The sequence below is a fragment of the Artemia sp. Qi Xiang Cuo genome, chromosome 11, assembly GCF_049724085.1.
Source record: "Artemia sp. Qi Xiang Cuo chromosome 11, ASM4972408v1, whole genome shotgun sequence".
Classification (NCBI taxonomy): Eukaryota; Metazoa; Arthropoda; class Branchiopoda; order Anostraca; family Artemiidae; genus Artemia; species Artemia sp. Qi Xiang Cuo.
The window spans coordinates 46,025,330-46,040,987 of NC_142804.1; the positions used below are offsets into that span (position 1 = coordinate 46,025,330).

At 38.3% G+C, this 15,658-nt stretch overlaps 1 long non-coding RNA gene across 4 annotated transcripts in view; it reads right to left on the reverse strand.

Annotated features, from left to right (window-relative positions):
- Positions 1-313: 313 nt before the first annotated feature.
- The window catches only part of LOC148947032 (uncharacterized), a 91,178-nt gene continuing 75,833 nt past the window's right edge, over positions 314-15,658 (reverse strand). For all 4 annotated transcript variants that reach the window (XR_016142454.1, XR_016142452.1, XR_016142451.1 and 1 more), the window contains one exon: positions 314-391. This is a non-coding gene — a long non-coding RNA (uncharacterized LOC148947032). The remainder of the gene's footprint in view (positions 392-15,658) is intronic.

The window sequence follows — 15,658 nt, forward strand, 5'->3', positions numbered from 1 at the left end:
CCTCTGAAGACCGCTAACCTCCGGCAAATTGTAAATAGGGAAAACAAGCGTTCTTCAACTGATAGGGATTCACAGTCGATCTAATTTGATCAATTGAGGTCTCCAAGAGCATTTAAAATTGACCTCTTACATTAATAAATTGTGATACTAACATTATAGATTCTGAAGAACTCTGCTTCAGCTTCATTCTCGCAGTACGGAATCCTGAATTCTACATAAAAGTAAAGAAACTCAAGCTTAGGAAAATAAGTAAAAAATCCATAAAGACATTAAAGTTTTGACACTTTATAGTATGTAAAAGAAAAAAAATTACCTATTTGAGTTTATAGAAGTTCAATGACGATTCCAAGTGTGAGCAACGGATTATTGTTGTTCTTTGTCAAGACGTAGTCTGAAAAAGAAAGAATGCATTTTTGATTACTGCTAATTTTGAATGTGATAATTCATGTCCAACAATAAAAATTTTACAAAAATTAACTGTAAAACAAGCTTAGAGCTTTTAGTTTAAGCTTATAGTTACTACTAAGTACCAAGTTATTTGAAGGGATTTTTTTAGGCTTCCAAAATTTCATATAAAAATATACGGAATAATTTCTGTTCGTTTTAAGTTTTAATATTGCTCCTTACTTTCAGTTTAAAAAACTTATTTTTTTTATTTAATTTCTGATCGTTTTTTAGTTAATGCAGCTTTTATTTTGGCTCGTCGTCATTGAATAAGTAAACAAAATTTGCATAAAAATTTTACTTTTCTTTTGCTAAATGGCTGTCTCTAAATATGGTTTCGACGTAATTTACAAATTAACTTACATATCGAACTTCTATATTCGTATATTTTTCTTCTGGCAAAAAATACAAAGTTGCAGATTTTTGCAGATATGAGCTTGAAACCTATGTTATAGGGTTTTCTGATACACTGAATCTGACAGTGTGATTTTCATTACAAGTTTTCCACTTTTAGGGGATGTTCCCCCCCCCCCCTCTTTAAAAAATCAGGTGGGTTTTCTGAGGCTCGTAGCCTTTGTTGAGTAATACTAAACTTAAAAAATTTATATATTTAGAATCAGCATTATAAGCCCATTCTTTTGATACATTTACTGACATCAAAGTTCCGTTTTTAAAAGTTTCCGTTTTTAATAGTAATATTGAGCCGTATCGCTTGTTTTTTCTTTATTGTTTTTTTTTATTACGTATATTATAGGGTTCTCCCCTTAGTCAATACCACGCTCTTTACGTTAAAATTTAATTTTTTTTTAATTCACACACGCCTGAATCCCAAAGGCCGTTTAATTAGAATAGTTAGCTCTTTTGAAAGCACTAAAAAAAATGTAGCGTAAAGAGCGAGGTATTGACTTGGGGGAGAACCCCCTCATATACGTAATAATTTCTGTTCGTTTTAGGTTCTAATGTTGCTTCTTATTTTCAGTTGAAAAAACTAGTTTTTTTTAATTCAATTTCTGATTGTTTTTAAAATAATGCTTGGAAATCCGGCGCCCCCTTCATAGAAATGTCCCTTGCCCCAAAAAAACATCCTCCACGAAAAGATTCTACCGAGTAACCCTCTCCTCCATCCCCCTCCCCCCACCCTCCCCACCAAAAAAAAATCTTCCTGAAAATGTGTGTATGCTTCCCAATAACCACTACAATATGCAAGCAATGGGCAAAGTTCATAACTTGCAGCCCTTCCCCTGAGAGTTTAGGGGGATTAAGTCATCGTAAAAGACATATTTATTAGATTTTCGACAGTGTCAATGGTGATCCAGAGGGGGGTGGGCGAGGGGGACGCCCCATACCGTAGTCTAAGGTAGTCTAATTTACTTAATTAACGCAATTTGTCGTTAATTAAACTTGCTTCTAACGCAAGTTTATCGGATCAAACTGCCTCCCCCCCCCTAAAACATCCTGAATCCACCCCTGAGCAGTGTGGACACAAGAACGGAAGAGTCAGGAGGAAGAGAGGAAATCATATCCCTGAAAAATTAATTTCTTTTTGACGTTGGGGTGAACTTTTTACAGGGTAGATTCGTTTTTTCTAATGCATTTAATAGGTAGCAAAATAGAGCTGCCTAGGTAAAGACCTAGGTCTTTACCAAGGTAAAGACCTTGGTAAAGAACTAATACATTGTGGGCACAATGTATTATTTATTTGATTTGTTTTCACCAAGGTATTTCGCATAGGAGTTGTGGTAGAACCTTCGAAATGAGCTCATTGGATAGGAAAATGAAAGCTCTAGTGCCCTGTTTAAGAGTCAAAAATGATTTTAGCAACCTCCCTACCCTCCCCCTGTGTCCATTTTTTCCCTAAACACATCCAAACAAAGTTTTGAGATAGGTATTTTGTTCAGTAGCTGCCCATTGGTAACAAATAAGGTTTTTATTGAATCGGTAGTCATAAACTTCGAAGGGGCGCTCTTTCGATTGGAGATCCGAAGTTCTAGTGCCCTTTTTAATTGTCAAAAGTGGTCGGAGGGCAACTAGCACCCCATGCTCTCTTTTTTCCAAATGCATCCGACCAAAATTTTTATATAGGCCTTTTGTTCAAAATAGTTCAAAGATCATAAAACAATGCCTCCCAGATTCTGGGGGCAAGGGTTTTAAGTTATGTACCGGGGGCACACTAGTTTTTTATAGAAGGGGTGGTCGCATAAACTTCAGAGGAGTCTATTTTCATTGGAAATAAAAGTTTTAGTTCCCTTTTTAAGAGTCCAAAGTGATCGGAGGGCAACTAGTGTCCTTTTTAAGAGTCCAAAGTGATCGGACGGCAACTAGCCCCCTTTTCACGCCCTTTTCTCCACACATGAATGCAATTAAAATTTTGGGATAGCCATCTTGTTTAAATAGTCCAAAGATCAAATAACAACCTGGTACATATAAGCTTTTTATTGAAATTGAAAGTGTAGTTCCCTTTTAAGAGTGATAAGTGCAACCAGCCCTGTCCCCCACAAGGTTCAAGGTCTTAGGTTCAAGGTTTTACTATTAATACCATATTGAAACAACATATTAAATTCCCCACACAGAAAAAACTCGACAGAGTCGGGAACAAAAAAACACAAACAAATTTAAATTAATCGTACGTTTCTTACCCACGTCAATCATTTACCAAAAAACATCCAATCAAAATTTTGAGACAGGTATTTTGTTCAGGATAGTTGAAAGGTTCAGTCATATGTCTTTAGGGGTGTCATTCCCCCCTGCAGCCCTCAGGCAAAGGACCGTAAGCTAGGCAATTCGTCCCTTGTTTATATATAGCACCTGCTATTTAGAAAGACAGGCATGTTTGACCTTTACTTTTCAAATAGACGAAGGGTGTTAACAACGGGCGTTTTACGAAGGGTAAAACGAATAGGTCAGAAAATGTTTAGGGGATTGTGAAACTAAGTCAAAACATGTTATGTCTCACAAGGGTTGTCCAAAAGGTTTTAGCTCAAAAATGACAAAGTGTAATAATTTGGAACTTTTAGGAAATTATAATGAATGAAAACTAGCTATAGGTTTTGTTGGTCGTATATCACTGACTCATATGCACCATGTATATATATTAATTTAAATATGTTTAATAATTTTATTGTATATGCTTAAAACAACTCAAGAAAAAACGGGAATTAATATTGCATAGTTCAAAATCACAATAATTAATGGTGAATGAGGAAGGTGGGAGCCCCTCTTCAGATTAGAACAACCGTAAATAAGATATCAAAACAAACGGAACATAAATATGAAATAAACAGTTTTTATATGGAAGTAATGAGGCCAGGGGCATCAACAGGGAAGGGTTATTGGAATAGGGAAGGGTTTGCTACTACCCATTTCACCAAAATTACAGTTGAAATAAAAAAAAATATATGTTAGGTCATAAATGTTAGGTCACCTAACATTTCTAGGTTAACTTACATCAGGTTAAGTGGCGCGCCACTTAACCTGATGTAAGTTAACCTATAAATGTTAGGTGACCTAACCTAATCTAACCTAACATGACGTTGGTGGTGTGGGTCTCACTCGTATCAGGCTTTCTGTCCCCGGGGCCCGGAAGTGGGGGGGGGGTCACCTTTTTATCATGAACTGATTAGCCTGTAGACCATTCCTGAAAGTTCTCTGAAAGACTCAAACTTCTCTTTATAGTGCTAACGGGTATCTCTTGAAATAATTTAAGTCCAATTAGCTTGGATTTTTCACTAGCAACTTACCCTCCGCTATAACTTCGCTAATAAATCCTTCAGCCAATCAACCCATCTCCCCCAAAACACTTTTCAGCCATTTCTTGTTAATATTTTTTATTTCAACTCATCCACACAGCTTTTTCGCTAGTAACTCTGCCTCCACTATAACTTTCCTAATAGATCTTTCTGCCAATCAACCCATCTCCCCCAAAAACACTTTTCAGTCATTTCTTGTTAAAAAAAAATCTTTAGTCATTAAGAAATTTCAACGACCATCCTGTTTCAGAATTCCTATCAAGTCGAACAATAAAGCAAAAACGAAAACACATAAAAAAAACGTAATTTTAAACAGTTTTTGTGAAACAAGTTGAAATTAAAGTGCAATTGGTCTAATAGTAACCATAACTTTAAAAAACCGAATTTTAGTTTATTATAGATACACGAAAATGATTGGTTTTATACGTAGATTCTAAATACATAAATTTCCTTAGGTTTAATGTGTGTGTGTGTGTGTAAGTTTTTGTGTGTGTGTTAGTTTTTGTGTGCATGTAAGTTTTTGTGTGCATGTAAATTTTTGCGTGTGGGTGTAAGTTTTTGTGTGTGTGTGTGTAAGTTTTTGCGTGTGTAAGTTTTGGCGTGTGTGTGTAAGTTTTCGTGTGTGTGTGTGTAAGTTTTGAGACGAAATTCCTTAAGCGGTTAGGGTTAACTTACATTTTTTTGGGGATGAGCATTTAGGGTTCTCTTACATGCTGTACCTGAAAGGGTAATTTCAGAGAAATTCTTTAGCGTTTAGGGTTAACTTACCTTTTTTGGGATGAGTATTTTAGGGTTCTCTTACATGCTGAACCTGAAAGTTTGTTCCCTGACATGTTGAATCTGAAAGTATAATTTTCATGGCGATGGACTATTCTAAAGAACAAAAACGGTTGAGGCTTAAGATATTTATTGCTTAGACATAACTGCGCATAAATATCGTAATTTTTTTGTCTAATTGTGTGTGTGTAAGTTTTTGTGTGCATGTAAGTTTTCGTGTGCATGTGTAAGTTTTTGTGTGTGTTTGTGTATGTGTGTAATTTTTTGTGTGTGTGTAAGTTTTTGAATGTGTGTGTAAGTTTTCGTGTGTGTGTGTAAGTTTTAGTGTGTGTGTAAGTTTTTGAGTGTGTGTAAGTTTTTGTGTGTGTAAGTTTTTGTGTGTGTGTGTGTGTGTGTAAGTTTTTGTGTGTGTGTGTGTGTAATTTTTTGTGTGTGTGTGTAATTTCGTTTGTTCTTTTAATTGCTCGTGTGCATTTATGTTTTTGCGTGTGGTTTTTTTTTTTTGTGTGTGTGTGTGTAATTATATTTGTTTGTAATATTTTGTGTGTGGGTGTAAGTTTTTGTGTGTGTGTGTCAGTTTGTGTGTGTGTGTGTGTGTGTGTACGTTTTTGTGTGTGTAAGTTTTTGCGTGTGTGTGTAATTTTTTTTGTGTGTAAGCTTTTGTGATGAAATTCTTTAAGCGTTTAGGGTTAACTTACCTTTTTTTGGGATGAGTATTTAGGGTTCTCTTACATGCTAAACCTGAAAAGGTAAATACATAGAAATTATTTGAGCATTTAGGGTTAACTTACCTCTGATTTGTGATGAGCAATTAGGGTTCTCTTACTTGCTGAACCTGAAAGTTTGTTCCCTGACATGTTGAATCTAAAAGAATAATTTTCATGTCAATGGACTATTCTAAAGAATAAAAACGGTTGAGGCTTAAGATATTTATTGCTTTAACATAACTGTGCATAAACATCGTAATTTTTGTCTAATTGTCTGTGTAAGTTTTTGTGTGCATGTAAGTTTTTGTGTGCATGTAAGTTTTCGTGTGCATGTGTAAGTTTTTGTGTGTGTGTGTGTGTGTGTGTAAGTTTTTGTGTGTGTGTAAGTTTTGGCGTGTGTGTAAGTTTTCGTGTGTGTGTGTAAGTTTTCGTGTGTGTGTGTAAGTTTTTGTGTGTGTGTGTGTGTACGTTTTTGTGTGTGTAAGTTTTGGCGTGTGTGTGTGTAAGTTTTTGTGTGTGTAAGATTTTGTGTGTGGGTTTAAGTTTTTGTGTGTGTGTGTAAGTTTGTGTGTGTGTGTGTAAGTTTTTGTGTGCGTGTGTGTGTGTAATTTTTTGTGTGTTTGTGTAAGCTTTTGTGACTAAATTCTTTAAGCGTTTAGTGTTAACATACCTTTTTTGGGATTAGCATTTAGGGTTCTCTTACATGCTGAACCTGAAAGTGTAATTTCAGAGAAATTCTTTGGGCGTTTAGGGTTAACTTACCTCTTTTTTGGGATGAGCAATTAGGGTTCTCTTACATGCTGAACCTGAAAGTTTGTTCCCTGACATGTTGAATCTGAAAGTATAATTTTCATGTCGATGGACTATTCTAAAGAATAAAAACGGTTGAAGCTTAAGATATTTATTGCTTAAACATAACTGTGCATAAACATCGTAATTTTTTGTATAATTGTGTGTGTTAGTTTTTGTGTGCATGTAATTTTTTGTGTGCATGTAAGTTTTCGTGTGCATATGTAATTTTTTGTGTGTGTGTGTGTGTGTGTGTGTGTGTGTGTGTGTGTGTGTGTGTGTGTGTGTGTGTGTGTGTGTGTTTGTGTGTGTGTGTGTGTGTGTGTGTGTGTGTGTGTGTGTTTTTGTGTGTGTGTGTGTGTGTGTGTGTGTGTGTGTGTGTGTGTGTGTGTGTGTGTGTGTGTGTGTGTGTGTGTGTGTGTGTGTGTGTGTGTGTGTGTGTGTGTGTGTGTGTGTGTGTGTGTGTTTTTGTGTTTGTTTTTTTGTATGTTTTTTTGTGTTTGTGTGTTTGTGTTTTTGTGTGTATGTGTGTGTGTTTGTGTGTGTGTGTGTGTAATTTTTTGTGTGTATGTAAGTTTTCGTGTGTGTGTGTGTAAGTTTTTGTGTGTGTGTAAGTTTTTGTGTGTGTGTGTAATATTATGTGCGTGTGTGTAAGTTTGTGTGTGTGTGTGTGTATAAGTTTTTGTGTGCATGTAAGTTTTTGCGTGTGTGTGTCAGTGTTTTTGTGTGTGTGTGTAAGTTTTTGTGTGTGTAAGCTTTTGTGTGTGGGTGTAAGTTTTTGTGTGTGTGCGTGTGTGTAAGTTTGTGTGTGTGTGTGTGTAAGTTTTCGTGTGTGTGTAAGTTTTCGTGTGTGTGTGTGTAAGTTTTCGTGTGTGTGTAAGCTTTTGTGACGAAATTCTTTAAGCGTTAAGGGTTAACATACCTTTTTTGGGATTAGCATTTAGGGTTCTCTTACATGCTGAACCTGAAAGTGTAATTTCAGAGAAATTCTTTGAGCGTTTAGGGTTAATTTACCTCTTTTTTGGGATGAGCATTTAGGGTTCTCTTACATGCTGAGCCTGAAAGTTTGTTCCCTGACATGTTGAATCTGAAAGTATAATTTTCATGGCGATGGACTATTCTAAAGAATAAAAACGGTTGAGGCTTAAGATATTTATTGCTTAGACATAACTGTGCATAAATATCGTAATTTTTTTTGTCTAATTGTGTGTGTGTGTAAGTTTTTGTGTGAATGTTAGTTTTTTAGTGCATGTTAGTTTTAGTGTGATTGTGTCAGTTTTTGTGTGTGTGTGTGTGTGTGTGTGTAAATTTTTGTGTGTGTGTAAGTTTTTGTGTGTGTGTGTAAGTTTTCGTGTGTGTGTAAGTTTTTGTGTGTGTGTGTGTAAGTTTTTGTGCGTGTGTGTAAGTTTTTGTGTGTGTGTAAGTTTTCGTGTGCATGTAAGTTTTTGTGTGCATGTAAGTTTTTGCGTGTGGGTGTAAGTTTTTGTGTGTGTGTGTAAGTTTTTGTGTGTCTAAGCTTTTGTGTGTGTGTGTAAGTTTGTGTGTGTGTGTGTGTGTGTGTTTGTGTGTGTGTGTGTGTGTGTGTGTGTGTGTGTGTGTGTGTGTGTGTGTGTGTGTGTGTGTGTGTGTGTGTGTGTGTGTGTGTGTGTGTGTGTGTGTGTGTGTGTGTGTGTGTGTGTGTGTGTGTGTGTGTGTGTGTGTGTGTGTGTGTGTGTGTGTGTGTGTGTGTGTGTGTGTGTGTGTGTGTGTGATGATGTGTGTGTGATGTGTGTGTGTGATGTGTATGTGTGTGTGTGTGTGTGTGTGTGTGTGTGTGTGTGTAAGTGTGTGTGTGTGTGTGTGTGTGTTAGTTTGTGTGTGTGTGTGTGTGTGTGTGTAATTTTTTGTGTTTGTTAGTTTTTTCGTGTGTGTGTTATTTTTCTTTTTTGTTTTTGTATGTTTTTTTTTTGTGTGTTTGTGTGTGTGTGTATGTTTTTGTTAGTGTGTGTGTGAGTTTTTTTTGTGTTCATGTAATTTTAAGATACTTAAAAAAGTTAAAAAAATACCATGTTAAAAAATTCAAGAAAGTATTTACGAAATGGGGAGGTGACTCTTTGAGGTTGGAAAATTGGTTTAGGAATGACATTATGAAAGGAACTTGTTCAGAAAAGATATAATAAAGCCTTAAAAAAGTATTATAATGGGGGGCTCAGGAGTCTTTGGGGATCCGGGGGCCCTTTGGGATTGGGTGGTCTTTTGGGAGCCTGGGGGACCTTTGGGGACCGGGGGCCTTTGGGGCCCAGGGAAGGCGTTTGGGGATCCGGGGCCCTTGAGGATTGGGTGGTCTTTTGGGAGCCCAGTGGACCTTTGGGGACCAGGGGAGGACCTTTGGGGGCCCGGGGAGAGCCTTTGGGGGCGGGGGGGGGCCCTTGAGGACCGGGGTGGGCCTTTGGGGGCTCGGGTAGGGCTTTTTGGGGTCGGGGGGCCCTTGAGCGCCAATTGGTCCTTTGGGAGCCCGGTGGACCTTTGGGGACAGGGGAAGGGCCTTTGGGAGCCCGGGGAGTCTTTGGGGTCTGGATGTTCTTTGGGAGCTTGGGGGGGGGCCTTGAGGACCGGGGGCTTCCTTCGGGGTTGAGGTATGGGGGATTGGAACCCTTTGGGGTTGGGGTAGGGGGATCCGAACCCTTTGGGGTTGGGGTAGGGGGATCGGAGCCCTTTGGGGTTGTGGTAGAGGACCTCACAACACTATTCAAATGGAACTGATGTATTATAACGACCACGGAGTTTGACCCTCAAATCCTCTTCTAAAATCTCTTCATAAATCATATTTTAAAATGTCTCTAACTGTATCGCCGAAATAATTCCCTAAAATAATAATTTGTTCTGAAAAGATATAATAAAGCCTTAAAAAAGTATTATAATGTGGGGCTCGGGAGTCTTTGGGGGTCCGGGGGCCCTTTGGGAGCCCGGTGGGCCTTTGGGGACCGGGGGAGGGTTTTTGGGGGTTCGGGGGGGGGGCCTTTGGGGGGTCGGGGGGCCCTTTGAGGATCGGGGAGGGCCTTTGGGGGCCCGGGGGACCTTGGGGGACTGGTGGAGGGCCTTTGGGGGTCTGGGGGACCCTTGAGGGTCGAATGGTCCTTTGGGAGCCCGGTGGACCTTTGGGGACCGGGGGAGGGCCTTTGGGGGCCCGGGGTGAGCCTTTGGGGGTGTGGGGGCCCTTTGGGAGCTTGGGGGGACCCTTGAGGACCGGGGGCTTCCTTCGGGGTTGAGGTAGGGGGATTGGAACCCTTTGGGGTTGGGGTAGGGGGGTTGGAGCCCTTTGGGGTTGGGGTAGTGGGATCTCACAACACTGTTCAAATGGAACTTGTGTATTATAACGACCACAGAGTTTCACCATTAAATTCTCTTCTAAAATCTCTTCAAAAATCATATTTTATAATGTCTCTAACTGTTTCGTCGAAATAGTTCCTTAAAATAGCTAAAACGGTTTCGCCAAAATTATCCCCAAACGGAATTTCAACATGTTTCTTTTGTTTGGCATCCCTGCGCTGGCTTATTTCAATTATTTGGAAACCTTTTCGCGCGCTAAGATCAAAACATTTGCTCGGAAACGATTCTTCTGGAAGAACTCCAGACATTAATAAATTTCGCGCCGGAGACAATTCAAACAATCATGACATCATGTGTGATCTAACTGTTTCTCGGAAACATTTCTGTTCGAAATCCAAAGATATTAATTAACTTTACGTTATCTGTCAGACATTCCCTGGAAAGAATTTGATTAATGACTGACAGTACAGGTGTACCCAGGAACCTCAAAACATTTGGCTTGAACAACATATATTGGAAACACGCGATCTCCCGGAAACTCATAGCATTTGCATTGAACAACAACAAGAAGAGAGTGACAAAGTTCCTGCTTTTCCATTCTCACTGACAAAATCCATAAAACCATCCATAAATTGACTAGCACACATAACCATCCATGAAAACAGACATAAATGTGACAAACTTCCTGTTTTTTCATTCTCACGGACAAAATCAATAAAACAATCAATAATTCTGACAAAATTCCTGTTTTTCAAATTCTCACTGACAAATTCCATAAAAACATGCATAAATTATGTACTGACAGCGCTGGTACCCCCCCCCCCTTCTACTCAAATAAGCTTTCAGGATTATCCACCTAAGCTCAGAGTTAGTTTTTATTCATAGTTGGTTTTCTAAGTATGGGCACTTACGGCATTGGATTCTGGGGAAAATCAAATGAATAATTCAACTTCAATGGAAGTTCAATAAACACTAAACGAGAACAATTGCAATCCTGTCCAAACTTGTGTTTTTCTTTCCTAAGTAGTTTACTAAAAGAAAGATGCTTGATGAAACTTTGTGAAACTTTAAAACTTATGAAACATTCAGCCAAAAGAGGAAAATATTAGTAACCCTACTTAAGCCTGTATTTTCTTTTATCGAAGTTAATTTCTTTTTAACAAGAAAGACAATTCATGAAAGTTCATGGAATTTCAAAACTTCATTAAACCTCAATGAACATTACCCAACCCAAAATAGTATTTTTATTCCCTAGGTAGTTATAAAGTAAGATATACCATAAAACTTCATGAAGTTTAATGAGAGAAACAAATAAACTTTCAAATGGGAATAAATCCGTTTTTTAGACAGTTTTTCTTTTACTGTCTAAATAAATGGATTTATCGCCATTTGAAAGTTTATTTGTTCGTCATAGAACGGCAATTTGGTCTAAGAAAACAACACCTAATTAAAGGTGTTTCGTCTAAAATGAGAAAAAAAAATTCATTCCCACTAAAAATCGTAGTTTCCTTCCCTAGGTAGTTTATTAAAAGATAGAGGCTTGGTGAAACTTTGTAAAACTTCAGTAAAAAGAGGAAAATATTTGTAACACTACTTAAACCTGCATTTTCCTGTCTCGAAGTAGTTTTTTTTTTTTTTTTTTTTTTTTTTTTTTTTTTTTTTAGCAACAAAGACAATTTATGATAGTTAGTGGAACTTCAAAACTTCATTCAACCTCAACGTTCATTACCCTTCCCAAGATAGTATTTTTCTTTCCTAGGTAGTTTATTATCAAGCAAGACATGCCATAAAACTTCATGAAGTGCAATGAGAGAAAAAAATTGCAGTCCCATTGAAAATTGTGTTTTTCTTTCCTAAGTAGTTTATTAACGAGAAAAATAATCCTATACAACCCTACAAAACATAATTGTAACCCCATGAAGAAGGAGACAATGCTGCCATATTTTGTACTAAAGTTTTTAATAGCCTACTTAAAACCGACCGACCTAAAAGTCACCGAACGTTGCGTTGGTTTGGGGGGGGGGGGAGGGTTGCCTGGAGAATTCATCTACCCTACTTGTGCTACCTTACCGTGAACATGATGATATTGTTTGCCTTGGATGGAGCTTCGAGAAAAATCTGATTTGATTTATTTTTTCTTTAGGAAGAAAACAATAAACTTGGCAATTTCAATTTCCTTGGTCCCGTGATTCAGAATCCTTTTTGTGACCAGTCCCTTCCCCGTTTTGTCTCAGAAGAACCGTCTTTGTCACTTCGACTTGGAAGTACTGCACAAGTGCCTCTGATGATGGGTGTTGCAAGAGATGAAAACAGAGAATATATCGGAAGTAATAAAATTTTTTGAACTTATTAGTAGAGATGCCTTATTGAATCGTGACCCTACACCATATATGGGCATAGAGTCATTAGGGAGAACACGTGGTTAGTGGGGTCAATGTTATTGTTGTTGTTTTGGGCACGCGATAGAGTCATAAGGGAGAACACGTGGTTAATGGGGTCAATGTTATTGTTGTTGTTTTGGGCACGCGATAGAGTCATTAGGGAGAACACGTGGTTAATGGGGTCAATGTTATTGTTGTTGTTTTGGACACGCTCTCAGCGAATGCCAAGGTCAATGTTGTTGTTGTTCCCGGGCAAAGTTAATGACACTTCCTTCCTGTTGTTGCTCAAGGCAAATGTCATAGTCAATGTTGTTGTTTGGCCACGTGTAATGGTCTCTTTCTCCAGGTGTGTTTTTGGCACGCTCGAGGCGAGTGTTATGATCCAGAAATAGGAAATTGTTGTTTCCGGGCAAGGTTAATTAATGTCTGACAGATGACGTCAAGTTAATTAATGTCTTTGTTGTATTTCCAGAGAGAAATGTCTCCGGGGCAAAGTTTAGATCACAGATGATGTCATGATTGATTGATCGACATGGAAGGGGAAATAATTTGTTGTTTCTAAAGAGAATTGTCTCCGGCGCGAAGTTTATTAATGTCTGGAGTTCTTCCAGAAGAATCGTTTCCGAGCAAATGTTTTGATCTTAGCGCGCGAAAAGGTTTCTTTGTAATTGAAATGCGCCAGCGCAGGGATGCCAAACAAACATGCTGAAATTGCAGGAACATGCTGAAATTCCGTTTAGGGATTATTTGGGCGAAACCGTTTTAGCTATTTTATGGAATTATTTCGGCGAAACAGTTAGAGACATTTTAAAATATGATTTTTGAAGGGATTTTAGAAGAGAATTTGAGGATGAAACTCTGTGGTCGTTATAATACACAAGTTCCATTTGAACAGTGTTGTGAGGTCCTCTACCACAACCCCAAAAGGCTCCGATCCCCTACCCAAACCCCAAAGGGTTCCAATCCCCCTACCTCAACCCCAAAGGAAGCCCCTGGTCCTCAAGGGTACCCCCAAGCTCCCAAAGGGCCCCCTGACCCCCCAAAGGCGCTCCCCGGGCCCCCAAAGGTCCTCCCCCGGTCCCCCAAGGTCCACTGGGCTCCCAAAAGACCACCAAAACCCCAAGGGCCCCGGCTCCCCAAATGCCTTCCCTGGGCCCCAAAGACCCTCCCCCGGTCCCCAAAGGTCCCCCGGGCTCCCAAAAGACCACCCAATCCTAAAGGGCCCCCGGATCCCCAAACGCCCTCTCCGGGCCCCCCAAAGAGTCCCCTCTCCATTTTTATAATACTTTTTTTAAGGCTTTATTATATCTTTTCTGAACAAGTTCCTTTCATAATGTCATTCCTAAACCCATTTTCCAACCTCAAAGAGTCACCTCCCCATTTCGTAAATACTTTCTTGAATTTTTTAACATGTTATTTTTTTTAACTTTTTTACGTATATTAAAATTACATGAACACAAAAAAAAACTCACACACACACACACACACAAAAACTTACACACACACACACACACACAAAACTTACACACACACACACGAAACCTTACACACACACGCCAAAACTTACACACACAAAAACTTACACACACACAAAAAAAACTTACACCCACACACAAAGACTTACACACACAAAAACTTAAACACACCCAAACAAAATTACGACCAAAAGAAAAAACTTTCATTCACACAAAAACAAACATGCACTCAAAAACTTACACATTCACACAAACTTACACACACACACAAAAACTCACAAACTCACACAAAAAATTACACACACACACGAAAACTAACGCACACACGAAAACTTACACACACACGACAAAACTTACACACACACACACACAAAAACTTACACATTCACAATAAAACTTACATGCACACAAAAACTTAAATGCACACAAAAACTTACACACACACACAATTAGACAAAAATATTACGATATTTATGCACAGTTATGTTTAAGCAATAAATATCTTAAGCCTCAACCGTTTTTTATTCTTTAGAATAGTCCATCGCCACGAAAATTATACTTTCAGATTCAACATGTCAGGGAACAAACTTTCAGGCTCAGCATGTAAGAGAACCCTAAATGCTCATCCAAAAAAGAGGTAAGTTAACCCTAAACGCTCAAAGAATTTCTCTGAAATCACACGTTCAGGTTCAGCATGTAAGAGAACCCTAAATGCTCATCCCAAAAAAAGGTAAGTTAACCCTAAACGCTTAAAGAATTTCGTCACAAAAGCTTACACACACAAAAAAAATTACACACACACGCCAAAACTTACACACACACACACACACACAAACTTACACACACACAACAACTTACAAACACACACAAAAGCTTACACACGCAAAAACTTACACACACACACAAAAACTTACACCCACACTCAAAAACTTACACGCACACAAAAACTTACATGCACACAAAAACTTACACACACACTCAAAAACTTACACACACACAAAAACTTAGACACACACACACACACACAAAAACATACACACACGCACAAAAACATACACACACACACACACACACACACACACAAAAACTAACACACACACACCCGAAAACTTACACACACACGCCAAAACTTACACACACACAAAAACTTACACACACAAACACGCACAAAAACTTACACATGCACACGAAAACTTACATGCAAACAAAAACTTACATGCACACAAAAACTTACACACACACACACAATTAGACAAAAAAATTACGATATTTATGCACAGTTGTGTCTAAGCAATAAATATCTTAAGCCTCAACCGTTTTTTATTCTTTAGAATAGTCCATCGCCATGAAAATTATACTTTCAGATTCAACATGTCAGGGAACAAACTTTCAGGTTCAGCATGTAAGAGAACCCTAAATGCTCATCCCAAAAAAGAGGTAATTTAACCCTAAACGCTCAAAGAATTTCTCTGAAATTACACTTTCAGGTTCAGCATGTAAGAGAAACCTAAATGCTCATCCCAAAAAAAAGGTAAGTTAACCCTAAACGCTTAAAGAATTTCGTCACAAAACTTACACACACACACACGAAAACTTACACACACACGCCAAAACTTACACACACAAAAACTTACACACACACACACACACACACACAAACTTACACACACACAAAAAAAACTTACACCCACACACAAAAGCTTACACACACACACACAAAAACTTACACCCACACGCAAAAACTTACATGCACACAAAAACTTACATGCACACAAAAACTTACACACACACACACAAACTTACACACACACACACAAACTTACACACACAAACTTACACACACGCACAAAAAGTTACACACACACACACAAAACTTACACACACACACGAAAACTTACACACACACACGCCAAAACTTACACACACACACACGCACAAAAACTTACACATGCATACGAAAACTTACATGCACACAAAAACTTACATGCACACAAAAACTTACACACACACAATTAGACAAAAAATTACGA